The sequence below is a fragment of the Mirounga leonina genome, unplaced genomic scaffold (genome assembly GCF_011800145.1).
Source record: "Mirounga leonina isolate KUSES-001 unplaced genomic scaffold, KU_Mleo_1.0 Mir_153, whole genome shotgun sequence".
In the NCBI taxonomy this organism is placed as follows: Eukaryota; Metazoa; Chordata; class Mammalia; order Carnivora; family Phocidae; genus Mirounga; species Mirounga leonina.
The window spans coordinates 1,216,628-1,229,841 of NW_023270387.1; the positions used below are offsets into that span (position 1 = coordinate 1,216,628).

General features: G+C 41.8%; 1 long non-coding RNA gene across 1 annotated transcript; it reads right to left on the reverse strand.

Annotated features, from left to right (window-relative positions):
* Positions 1-162: 162 nt before the first annotated feature.
* On the reverse strand, positions 163-12,158 carry LOC118013059. The gene is made up of 3 exons (XR_004679920.1): positions 12,009-12,158; positions 11,776-11,907; positions 163-878 (listed from the first exon to the last, which is right to left on the reverse strand). It is a non-coding gene; the product is annotated as an uncharacterized LOC118013059 (long non-coding RNA).
* Between the last annotated feature and the right edge of the window lie 1,056 nt (positions 12,159-13,214).

Genomic DNA, 13,214 nt, shown 5'->3' on the forward strand with positions numbered 1-13,214 from the left:
ATAAACATCCATATGTCACATGTTCATGAGGATCTCCGAAGATGATGATAGCCTTAAAAATAAATTGGTAAAAAATTAGTTTAAGACATGTTTGAGCTTTTCTGCCAAGCCACCTCTGGAAACTTTTATGTTTAGTGTCTCTCACTGGTTAGCTTCCTCCCTCTTCCGCCCCCCCTCAGGAGGGGTAACCAGTCTCCAAGGTGTAGGCAATTTTCTGGCCTCAGCTCTTCTCTCTGTATTGTTTCCCTGGTGACAAAAGGCAGTACAGGTCCCAGCTCTGCTCTGGCAACTCAAGGTTGGGGACGTGGAGTGCCCCGGGAGCCAGCGTCCTCAACACCGAGGCATGTGTTTTCATGCAAGGAAGTAGCAGCACAGGAAGTGGTTAAAGTACCTCTGGGATAGCTTGATCAACAGAGCATGGAGCTGACTTATCCCCCGTCTGATGATATTTACCACCTGGAGAAGACACAAAATCATGTGAGGAGGCTGGATCCCTAATGACAGATGGGGACCAGGTGCTGGGCAAATTCAAATAACCCGAGCAATCTTGAGAAAGAATGAGAACGCTGGAGGAATCACGGTGTCTGATTTCAAACTATATTACAAAGCTAGAGTAAGTAAAACAGTGTGGCATTGGGACAAACAGCCGCAGAGATCAATGGGACAGAACAGGGAGTCCAGAAGTCACACTTACATGCTCAGTTGATTCACGGCAAAGAAGCCAACAATAACAATGGGGAAGGGACAGTCTCTTCAATACTCAGTGTTGGGGGAGCTGGATGGTCACGAACAAAAGAATGGAACTCAAATACCATCTCATAGAAATCAATTCAAAATGGATCGAAGACTTAAATGGAAGACTTGAAGCCATAAAACTCCTACAAGGAAACAGAGGCCATAAACTCCTTGACATGGGTCTTAGTGATGATTTTTTGAATCTGACACCAAATGCAAACACAACAAAAGCAAAAATAATTAAGTGGGACCACAACATTAAAAAGCTTCTCCACAGCAAAGGAAACCATCCATGAAATGAAATGACAACCTATAGAATGGGAGAAAATATTTGCCAATCATATCCCTGATAAGGGGCTAATATCCAAAATATATTTAAAAAGTCATACCACCCAATAGCAAAAAAGCAATCTGATTTTAAAATGGGCAGAGAACCTGAATAGACATTTTTCCAAAGAAGACATAGATTTAGCCAACATGTACATGAAAAGATGCTCAACATCACTCATCACCAGGAAATGCAAATCAAAACCACCATGAGATATCATCTCACGCCTGCCAGAATGGGTAAAATCAACAACCCAAGAAATAACAGGTGTCGGTGAGGATGTGGAGAAAGGGGAACCCTCGTGCTCTGTTGGTGGGAGTGCAAACTGGTGCAGCAGTTCTGGAAAACAGTAATGGAGTTTCCTCAAAAAAATGAAAAATAAACTACTGCATAATCCAGCAATTCCACTTTTGGGCATTTATCTAAAAGCAACAAAAACACTAACTTGCAAAGATGTATGCCTTCCCATCTTATTGCATCATCATCTACAATAGCCAAGATATGGAAATAACCTAAGTGTCCATCAAGGGACGAGTGGAGATATATATATATATTGAATGATATTCAATATATATATATATATTGAATATATATATAAAGGAATATTATTCAATCATAAAAAATAATGAAATCTTGCCCTTTGGAACAACGTGGATGGACCTCTAGGGCATTATGCTAAGCAAAATAGACAGAGAAACACCAATACCATGTGATCTCCCTTATATGTGGAATCTAAAAACAAACACAACCAAGCTCATAAATACAGAGAGCAGATTGGTGGTTGTCAGAGGCAGGGAGTGGGACATAAGAGAAATGGTGAAGGGGGTCAAAAAGTAAAAAGAAAAAAAAAAGAATAAGGTCTAAAAACATGTGATGATTAAAGCAATATATATATTCCCTTAAAGTTACATATGCGTCTATTTTATATAGATACACATATATATACTGTCAATATAAATCATGCATGTCATATATACATAGTCATTATATGTGTGTGTGTAGTTACTATAAACTGCATATTATAGACATACCCTAAATTGAATTTTTTAATATAGTAACTGAAAACATTTGAAGATACAAAGAGTGAATTGAGAGAGTATAGGACTATTATTCTTGATTTTTCAGCACAGTTTTAAGGTGATTTACTCATTTGCTTAACTAAATCCAAAAAACACATGTTAGTCCCTGAGCCAGAGGCATCAGACACAAGATGATTCTGACAGGGTCTCAGTTCTAAAAGCTTAATAAATAATGTTGAGAAGACAGGAATGAAGGAAGCCCAATAAGTAGCATCTTCTTCCCCACCAGGCTTCAGAACAAACTGAGAAATAAGATTAAAAAAAAAACAACAATAAAAAGTAGACAAGTAATACATCAACTTTATTAACAACAAAGACTAGGCTGAAGGACAAAGCTTAGTGTGAAAGCCAAATTGGATTTGGTGCACTTTTTTGTCACTGTTTTTTACTGTTCTTTCACCCTGTAGTTTAGACCTTGGAACAGCCCAACAGAGGGAAAGTTTGGGTCTGCAAAGTAGACACACTTACTTCAGGTCTTTCCTCCCACTGGTCAAAGTGGAGATGAGATGAGAAAAGGGACCAAACACACAACCTCAGGACAATTAGTGGATTAACTCCACCCAGTTAAGATACATGGACCAAGCTGTCACCCACTGAGCAGGTACTTTCTCTGAGAGGAAATGTCAGCGAGGAGCAAGATGCCAGGAATGTTAAGGGAAAAATCCTTCTTCATTGAAATGAGTAGAAAAGAGACCTTCACCCCCAAGAAGACATACACACAACTCTCTGTGCCTCAAGTCTGACTATGATACCTGTTCTAAAAGTGGTATGAACAATGCCTTTTGGAGACACAAAAAAAGAAAGGAATTGATGCAGATAGAGGGGAGTAGTACCATATGTGGGAGGTAGTTGTCTAATTGCCTCAAAAAGATGAGTAGGGTTTGGACAAGTCTACCCAGGAAAAGAATAGTGGGGTGAGGAGCGGACTGAGGGGCAGAGGGAACAACATGACCAAGGTACAAACATGAACATTCATGGAGAGCTAAAGAAACAAGTAACCAGGGGACAGGGTCATTGCAGGAGGCCAATTTCATCTGGATGGTTTTGGGCTTGGCATAAAAAGCAAACAGCTTTCAACTTTTTAAATTATTGAGCAATGTGCAAATGTATTTCATCATCACTCAGGATGGGGTTAAGTTTGAGGGTAGGGGAAATTCAATTAGTGGGTGCCAAAAATGGGGATGGGAATATCTGTTGTCCAGGTTACTTGATGATTTATAAAACAAAAACAAAACAGTGATGGACGTTCTGATGTGCCATTTTGAAAGCAGATTTGTCAAAATGTCTCATATCCCAGAATAGCCTGCTTCATATGTATAGAAGGAAGAAAGGAGGAGATAGGGATTTTTTTTAAAAAAAGATTGGGTGAAATTGCAGAGGACTGGAATAACCTTCAAGTGGGTTTATATTTTATTCCCTAGAGAATGGGTAGCAAGAAGAGGGTTTTGAACAGAATTATGATATGATGCGTGCCATATTAGTATGCGCATAAAGTGACACTAGCCTTCCAAGAGTTTGTATTCCCATCAGGATCAACATAGACATGAGTAATTCACATACAAGAGCAAGGAAGCATAGGTTGACACATCAGAGTCTCGTGTCAGAAATATCCCCCTGGTGACAGGGTGAGCCCTGGTTGGAGGCAGGGACTCTGCTCAGAAAGTAGCCGCGATGGGCCAGGCAAGGGATCAAGAGGATCACAGAGTGGTCAGGGAGAAATGGAACTAAACAATAACCAAACGTCGTATTGCCTTTTTGATTTGTGTGACTTAAAAAATCATTTTCACATTTTGATTCCACATGCTCTTTTTCACAGGTTGTGATGGGAAGTATTCAGACCAATTGCCCAGATGCCAGGCAAACAGCACACTCTTTTGTTGATTTAACTCCAGGATGACCCAGCTGTGAAAAAGTAATTGCGTTGACCAGGCTGTCTGTTTGTACACTTAGAAAACTATAGGTTAGACTCCCAGAGGTTTTTATTTTGCCAGGAATCTGAACCACAGTCAATGTAAAATTATGAAACTTGATGGTCAGGAGAGAAAGATGGTAAGCTCTTCTTGAGAGGAGGGGGGAGAGGAAGTGCACATAACAGAGTGGATTAGAAGCAGTAGACCCGTGGATACTTGTAAAGAACTCACTGTCTATAGGTAACTATTCAGCGACCCCTGAAGAGCTCATAAAATCAACTGCCCACAGTGACACTCATTCATTCAATTCTCAAATTTTTTATTGAGTGCCTCCAATGAGCCAGACGTTCTTCTAGGAGCTGGGGATAAATAGAAGTAAATATAATAAACAAAGAACACTTACTCTCAAGGAACGTACATTTTAGTGAGAGAAGGCAGACAACTAACCTTTGAGAACTGGAAAAATAACAAGCTTGGTAGAGGGTGGTAATTATTATGGAGCAAACAGCTTGGAAGGTTGGAGGGGATGGTCATTGCTGGGGTGAGTAGAACACAGAGAATCTTCCCTGAGAAGTTGACATTTGCATAAAGACCTGAAGGTTGTGAGAGAGTGGGCCCCTGGCTTGCTTAGAAGGCTGCGCTGGCTCTCCGTTACCTCTTCACATCTCCTAGCATATTCGGGGCTAAGGCTCAAGGATACAGGAAGTGCTTATATTTTAGACCAAAGTCGGATGCTTTTCTCTACTTGTAACTCTATCCACAAAACAATAACCTCAGGGGGTTGCAGAATGGTTTGTTCTTCCCAATGCAGGAAGAAGGAGAACATGTTGTTCAGGACTTTCCTCTTGGGGTCAAAACAGAGGCCACTTTGTGGCCTGCATGTGGGCTAGTCTGTGCAGGACAAGGGGGAGAATTTCCTTATTGATTCCAGAATCGAATTTGGAGTAGTTGAGCACTTAAGGTTGACATGGGAAAGAGAGCAAACGGAAGCCAGTTGGCAGAAGGCTATAGGCGTTCACTGGAAAACTTTTAGGAACAATTCAAATCTTACAATGTCTATAAAACACTTTGTGCACAAGTAGACAGTGTGTGTGCCCGTGTGTGTGCATGCTTGCGTGTATAGCTGGGGTGCAGGTCGGGAGAGGGCCAGAGGCTTGTGTCCAGTGATGAGGGGCACGAGGGAGACAGCATGCAGGGGTGCAGGATTGGAGAGGCACGGAACCACTATTTGCAGTGTTGGCTTTATTTGATGTAGTGCAGGCCATGTGGTTTGGGTGATGCGTGGACCTTCGTGTCAGAAGGAGGTGGTTTTGATTCTCTGCACAGCTTCCATCAGCTGTGTAGCCTCCGGCCGGCCCTGTAACCTCTCTGAGTCTTTCCCTACACAAAGGGGATAAGAAGACCACCTGGGGCTGCCAGAGCGAGGCAGTAGGCACTGAGTGCATGGCAGCTGTTGTGGGAAGATGTATCTGGCATGGTGCGGGAGCGGACGGGAGCCAGGACAAGCTCAGACAAACTGGCAGGAGGACAGTGAACAGGTCTTGGAGAGAGAGGGGACTGAGAGTCTGAATGCAGGACAGGGCGGGGCACAGCAAAAGGAGACCCGTGAAAGGCAGGATTCAGCCGATCGCATGAGCCCATCAGAGAGGAAGGAGGGTCTGAGAGGGGCCACCGCTTGCCGGTCAGCGGGAGGCCATGAATGCTGGTCCTGCATCTCCAGGCTTGCGCTCCCCTCCATGCGCACAGGGCTGGCCACCCCGAGCCTGCTGCCCTCCCCTCCCCACGCTCCCCGACACCCCAGCCTGGTCTCAGAAGTCCTCCCTGGCCACTCCAGGCTTAGCTGTGTCTCCTCCAGCCAGTTCTGCCCACAGGCCCGTTAAGGACCGGGTACTTAACTATGCTGCGTTCTGGGGTTTTAGATCTGACGTCCCTGCGGTGAGAACCAAGTCTCACCCATTTTTCTGTCATTATCTCAGCTGGATGGTCCACACCTACTCACGGCTTCTGTGACCTCACATTCATGGCTTCCTTCACTCCAGATCTTCCCGCAATACTCAAGAATAAGGATATAAATCGCCATGACAACCTCATAAAGAGAGGACATTTAAGAAAGGTAGGAGAAGAACTAGGACAGAGCCCCCAAAGAGCAAACAAAATCAACTCAATACAATTGTCCTCATCACTGTAGTCACCACCATCACTGCCCCCTCGAATATTCACTGAACACCTGCCCTTTCTCAGGTACATGGATCATCCCGTTTAGACATCACAACAACCCTGTAAGGTAGGTACTAACACTTCTCATTCCACAGACAAAGAAATTAACAATTAACAGCTAGTAAGTGATGGGAAATAGAAACTCTGATGTTATCACCTGACTCGTTAAGTTGTGCTAGTAACCAGATTAAAATAAGTGTACTGAGGGAGGGAGGTGAGTATAAAATGGAGCTCAGGGTGGTAGAAAGAACCGGACCAGGAGTCAAGGGCCTGGAGTTGTGTTCAGAGAAAGGCAAGCTCACTAGACCTCAGCTTCCTTCATCTGGAAAGTTAAGAGGTGACACCAGATAACCCTCTAAGACACATCCCAGCCCCAAAGTTCTGTCTAGAAACTTTGCCTACTTCTCGATGTGGTAAGAGGCTTACTCACATCACTCTTTAATGGAGATGTGTATATTCTAAGGGGGTAATGGAATTATGAGGAGCAGGTTAATCTGGGAAGGTCACATGAAGTTTTGAGAAGTGTTTTGAAACCAGAAAGGAAATGGCATGAAGTGGAGACATAACAGGAGGTCAGGCTAGGGCATGGTCAGAAAAATGACTAAAAGGAAGGAGTGGATGAGTCACGTCCAGGATCACCCGCAGATTTGCCTGGCTGCAGTGGGACACACCATCTCAGCAAGAAATGGGCACGATTAGTTAAGGAAGGACCAGGTGGTGAACAATCACAAAAGCAAGGCATTGAGGTCCAAAATTAGCATTGGGGCAAATCTCTACCCAACAAGGTTTTTGAGTTTGTGCAGACAAAAGATTATTAGATAAATTAATGTCTTCATCCATGAACTTATTATCTGGGTGTAATAGGAACATAGCTTTCTAACAGGGGCTTTTGAAAATGAAAGGTAGGGAATAGAACATCGTTCTGGTGTGACATTCTAAAAGCCACCTGAGCCAAGTAAAATGTTTTGGGATACGAGAGTGAGCTTTCCTCAGGGCATGCTTAGGAATGTGTGCGTGTTGGGGGGACAGGGTGCAAAGTGTTATCTGAATGTGGTATGTGCACAAATATAGGAGGAAATTGTTGAGGTCTGCGTGCTTGTGGATTGGCTTTTTTTTAAATGATCACAGGTATATTTCTTAATTTATTCCCAGAATGTAAAATGAACTAGCCTAACTTCCCCAATGCACCACAAATCTCTTACACTTCACTTTACCTCTCTGAAATCTTAGGATTCAGTAAAAGGATCTTTATTCAAGAGGAATAAAATTAATGAAACTTTGTGAAATTTGTTTTTTGGAAGACAGCTCCACTTCTGAATTACTAGAAAACAGCAGGACTACTTCAATTTCAAATCCTAATATAAATGATTGGTTTTGATAATAAATTTGATAGACTAATTCTTATCAGACTCAAACGTTTTTCCTAGAAAAGGACATCATAAAATATTTATTTTCTATTCTCCTGTTTCTGAAATACATTTTCTTAATTTATAAAAGTGACAAAGGCACATTTAGATTTGGATTTTCACTCATATGTGCAGTTTAAGAAACAAAACAAATGAACAAAGAGAAAAAAAAAAAGAGGCAAACCAAGAAACAGACTCTGAACTACAAAGAACACACTGATAGTCACCAGAGGGGAGATGGGTGGGGGATGGGGGAACAGGTGATGGGGATGAAGGAGCGCACCTGTCGTGATGAACACCAGGTGATGTATGAAGTGTTGAATCACTGTATTGTACACCAGAAAGTAATACTACACTGTGTGTTAACTAACTGGAATTTAAATTAAAAGAAAAAGAAAAAAAAAAGATCTAGATTCTCCAGTGGATTTATGGAAAAGGTTCCTGGGCGGAGCTGGAGAGCTATGTTGGAACGGTAACAGGAAAAGGTACGAATATGAGTGTGTATTTACTACGTGCCAGGCACTGTGCCGGACACTTACACACACTGTTTCATGGAATCACTGATGCCCCTACACATGACAGCAAAGCCTTTGAGGTGCTAGCCTGACTCGCACACCTTGTAAGTGAAGGCATAAGGATGCAAGCAAGCCCTGGTCTACCCAACTTCAAAGCCCATGACCCTTCGAACAGCAAGAGATTCATATTACCAACTACTCAGGTCGAGAAAAGGGAGTTCCTGCCTGTGAACAAGATTCTTTGGTGTTAAAAATAATATATAAGAATATATAATATATATCATATTAAATATATATAATACACATTTATTTTACAACAGCTATTTAGAATCAATTCCACTGAACTTTCTAATTTGCTCATTTGCTCCCCGAGGGTTGGGAATTTGGGGAATTAATACGAGCAGATGATTCATTCTGCTCCATGGTAACACTCACATCCAGACTCAGCCCGCCTCTGGCCACTGCGGGCTCCTGCCTGGACCCAGCCCTCTCCCCAAAGTACCACAGTTAGCCTTTGTCTCCCACTCAATTCATTTGCTCAGTAGAGCATCCCAGAGGGACTCTTTAAAAGTTCCCAATACAAACTCATCTACTCAGACTCCGTGGCTTTCCATCTCAGTAGAATACAAGACAAAGTAATTAAAGGGGCTGAAAGATCCTACTTGGTGTGACCCTGGGGGCACCCCTCTGATCTCTTCTCCTGCAGATTTCCCCACCATAATCTCTCCTCTCTGCCAGGCGGGTCTTCCCTGTCCTAGAATACAGCAGGAAAGACCCTGCCTCAGGGCCTTTTCTCTTGGTTTCCCTTTCCCTCCGCCCAGAACACTCTTCCTCAAGATGGGAGCATGGCTTCACAAGACCTCAATATGAGACAGGAAACCATCAAAATCCTAGAGGAGAACATAGGCAGTAATCTCTTTGATATCGGCCACAGCAACTTCTTTCAAGATACAGCTCCAAAGCTAGTGAAACAAAAGCAAAAATGAACTTTTGGGACTTCATCAAGATAAAAAGCTTCTGCACAGAAAAGGAAACAGTCAACAAAACAAAGAGGCAACCCACAGAATAGTAGAAGATATTTGCAAATGACACTACAGATAAAGGGCTGGTATTCAAGATCTATAAAGAACTTCTCAAACTCAACACCCAAAAAACAAATAATCAAGTCAAAAAATGGGCAGAAGACATGAACAGACACTTCTCTGAAGAAGACATACAAATGGCTAACAGACACATGAAAAAATGTTCATCATCATTAGCCATCAGGGAAATTCAAATCAAAACCACATTGAGATACCACCTTACACCAGTTAGAATGGCAAAAGTTGACTGGGCAAGAAACAACAAATGTTGGAGAGGTTGTGGAGAAAGGGGAACCCTCTTACACTGTTGGTGGGAATGCAAGGTGGTACAGACACTTTGGAAAACAGTGTGGAGGTGCCTCAAAAAATTAAAAATAGAGCTACCCTATGACCCAACAATTGCACTACTGGGTATTTACCCCAAAGACACAGATGTAGTGAAAAGAAGGGCCATATGCACCCCAATGTTCATAGCAGCAACGACCACAAGAGCCAAACTATGGAAAGAGCCGAGATGCCCTTCAACAGATGAATGGATAAAGAAGATGTGGTCCATATATACAATGGAATATTACTCAGCCTTCAGAAAGGATGAATACCCAACTTTTACATCAGCATGGATGGGACTGGAGGAGAGTATGCTAAGTGAAATAAGTCAAGCAGAGAAAGTCAATTATCATATGATTTCACTTATTTGTGGAACATAAAGAATAGCATGGAGGACATTAGGAGAAGGAAGGGAAAAATGAAGGGGCGGAAATCGGAGGGGAGACAAACCATGAGAGACTATGGACTCTGAGAAACAAACTGAGGGTTTTAGAGGGGAGGAGGGTGGGGGCATGGGTTAACTGGGTAATGGGTATTAAGGATGGCATGAACTGCATGGAGCACTGGGTGTTATACGAAAACAATGAATTGTGGATCACCACATCAAAAATTAATTATGTACTGTATGGTGACTAACATAATAAAATAAAATAAAATAAAAAGATGGAAGCATGGCTCGCTTCTTTAACTCTTTCAGGTCTTACTGAGATGATAGCAGCTAAAGTAAGGCTTTCTCTGAGGACCCTATTTTTAAATTGCAACTCCATCCCCACCCCTGCCACACACACACACACACACACACACACACACACACACATCCTGTCCATCCATCCTACCCTGCTTTATTTTTCTCCATAGAACTATGTTCTTTTATTTGCTGTATTTCAGCTAATTGCCTTCATTTGTACTATTCTATTTCTGCATTTAAAAGTATTTTATTTTTGCATTTAAAAATATTCCATGAAGGGATCCAACACCAGGTTGCCAATGGAGTTCGTGGCACAAAATCGCCAAGAATCCCTGACCTACAGCTTCTACTTTTCTGAAAAACAGCTTTATTGAGCTATAATTCACATACCATAAAATATACCCATTTAGAGTGTAAAATTCAGTGGTATCTAGTATATTGACAGAGTATGCGAACATCACCAAAGTCAAATTTTAGAACATTTTGTCACCCATAAAAGAAATCCCATGCTCATTAGTCACTTCCCCCTCTCCTGTCCCCACTGCTTGGCAATCACAAATCCACTTTTGGTCTCTATAGATTTGCCTATTCTGGACATTTCATATAAAAGAAGTCGTACAATATATGATCTTTCATGACTGGCTTTTTAGTATAGTATTTTCAAGGTTCACTCACCTTGTAGAATGTATTAGTAGTTCATTCATTTTTCTGGCCAAATAATATTCTATTTAATGAGTATATTATATTTATTCATCCATTCATCAGTTGATTGAAATCTGGGTTCTTTCCATTTTTGGGCCATAATGAATAATGCAGGTATGAACATTGATGTACAAGCTCTTGTGTGGACATATGTTTCCATTTTTCTGAGGCACATGCCTAGGAGTGGACTTGCTGGGTCCTAGGGTCACTCTATGCTTGAGTTTCTAAGGAACTGCCAGATTGTTTTCCAAAGTGGCTGCCCCACTTTACAATCCCAATATCAATGTAGGAGGGTTCCAATTTCTCCACCGCCTCTCTAACACTTGCCATTATCTGTCTTTTTTATTACAGCTATTCTAGTGGGTGTGAAGTGGTACTTTGTAATTCTGATTTACATTTCCCTAGTGACTAGGAATTTTTGAGCATATTTTCATGTGCTTATTGACCATCTATATATTCTTTCAGGAGAAATGTCTATTCAAATCCTTTGCCCATTTTAATTGGCTCATTTGTCTATTTATTACTGAGTTGCAGGTGTTCTTTGTACAACTGGAATACAAGTCCCTTACCAAATACATGATTTGCAAATATTTTTCCCAATCTGTGGCTTGTCTTTTTATTTTTATTGACTGTTCTTGGTTGTAAAATTCACTTGAGCTAGCACAAATTAATATAACATTAGACTGTATTAATAGAAGTGGAGAGTCTAGATCAAAATATAACTATTGGCTGCTAACCTGACTACTGATGAAATCAATTTAGAGCACCACAGTGTAGAAGGCATACCTAAAAAAAATGAGATAAAATCTTCCTGGTTGAAAATCATTCCATATTTCATACGAGGAACAGAATAGGAAGCAGATGTATTTAGCACAGAATGAGGGTTCTCCAACTGGTAAAGGATACCCAGGTAATCCTCTGAAAAACAAAAGTAAAGTAAGTGGATGCCAAAGAAAGAAACACATTTGGGGTGTATATAAGGAGAGAATGACAACAGGCACACAGTGCCGAGTACTTACTAGGTGCTTCATCAATATTAGTTTAACTAATCCATAAACGGATGAAGGAGACCTACCCAGAGGTAGGACAAGCAGTTTCAACAAGGAGTAGGCTCCCACTGATGAAATGTTCAAGAAAGTAGGGATGACGTGCAGCTCTTGTGGTGGAAAAGGCTTCCTGCCCTGGGAACAAAGATCGAATGAGATTACCTCCAAAGTCCCTCCCACATCTAGGAGTCTGTTACTTAAAAACCCCAATCAAATGGCTATTGATGGAGATTGTAATTTCTAATTAATTTTAAATTAGCAACAATAGAAGGACAAATTTAAGGTGCAAAGGGAGTACGGTGAAATATTAGTTCTTAGATCTTCCTCCCACTCCCCGCATCACCGTCACTGTGTTCCACTCCAGAGGTGCCAGAGATAGTCTATATTTTTTTTCTTTCTTTTTTTTTATTGTTATGTTAATCCCCATACATTACATCATTAGTTTTAGATGTAGTGTTCCATGATTCATTGTTTGTGCATAACACCCAGTGCTCCATGCAGAACGTGCCCTCTTCAATACCCACCACCAGACTAACCCATCCTCCCACCCCCCTCCCCTCTAGAACCCTCCGTTTGTTTTTCAGAGTCCATCGTCTCTCATGGTTCGTCCACCCCTTGTTTGGAAAACAATCTGGCAGTTCCTTAGAAACTCAAGCATAGAGTGACCCTAGGACCCAGCAAGTCCACTCCTAGGCATGTGCCTCAGAAAAATGGAAACATATGTCCACACAAGAGCTTGTACATCAATGTTCATACCTGCATTATTCATTATGGCCCAAAAATGGAAAGAACCCAGATTTCAATCAACTGATGAATGGATGAATAAATATAATATACTCATTAAATAGAATATTATTTGGCCAAAAAGAGTGAACCTTGAACCCCTTCATTCTTCCCCTCCCGCTATCTTTTTTTTTTTCTTAACATATATTGCATTATTTGTTTCAGAGGTACAGATCTGAGATTCAACAGTCTTGCACACTTCACAGCACTCACCATAGCACATACCCTCCCCAGTGTCTATCACCCAGTCACCCCATCCCTCCCACCCCACCCCCCACTCCAGCAACCCTCAGTTTGTTTCCTGAGATTAAGAATTCCTCGAATCGGGCACCTGGGTGGCTCAGTTGGTTGGGCGACTGCCTTCGGCTCAGGTCATGATCCTGGAGTCCCGGGATC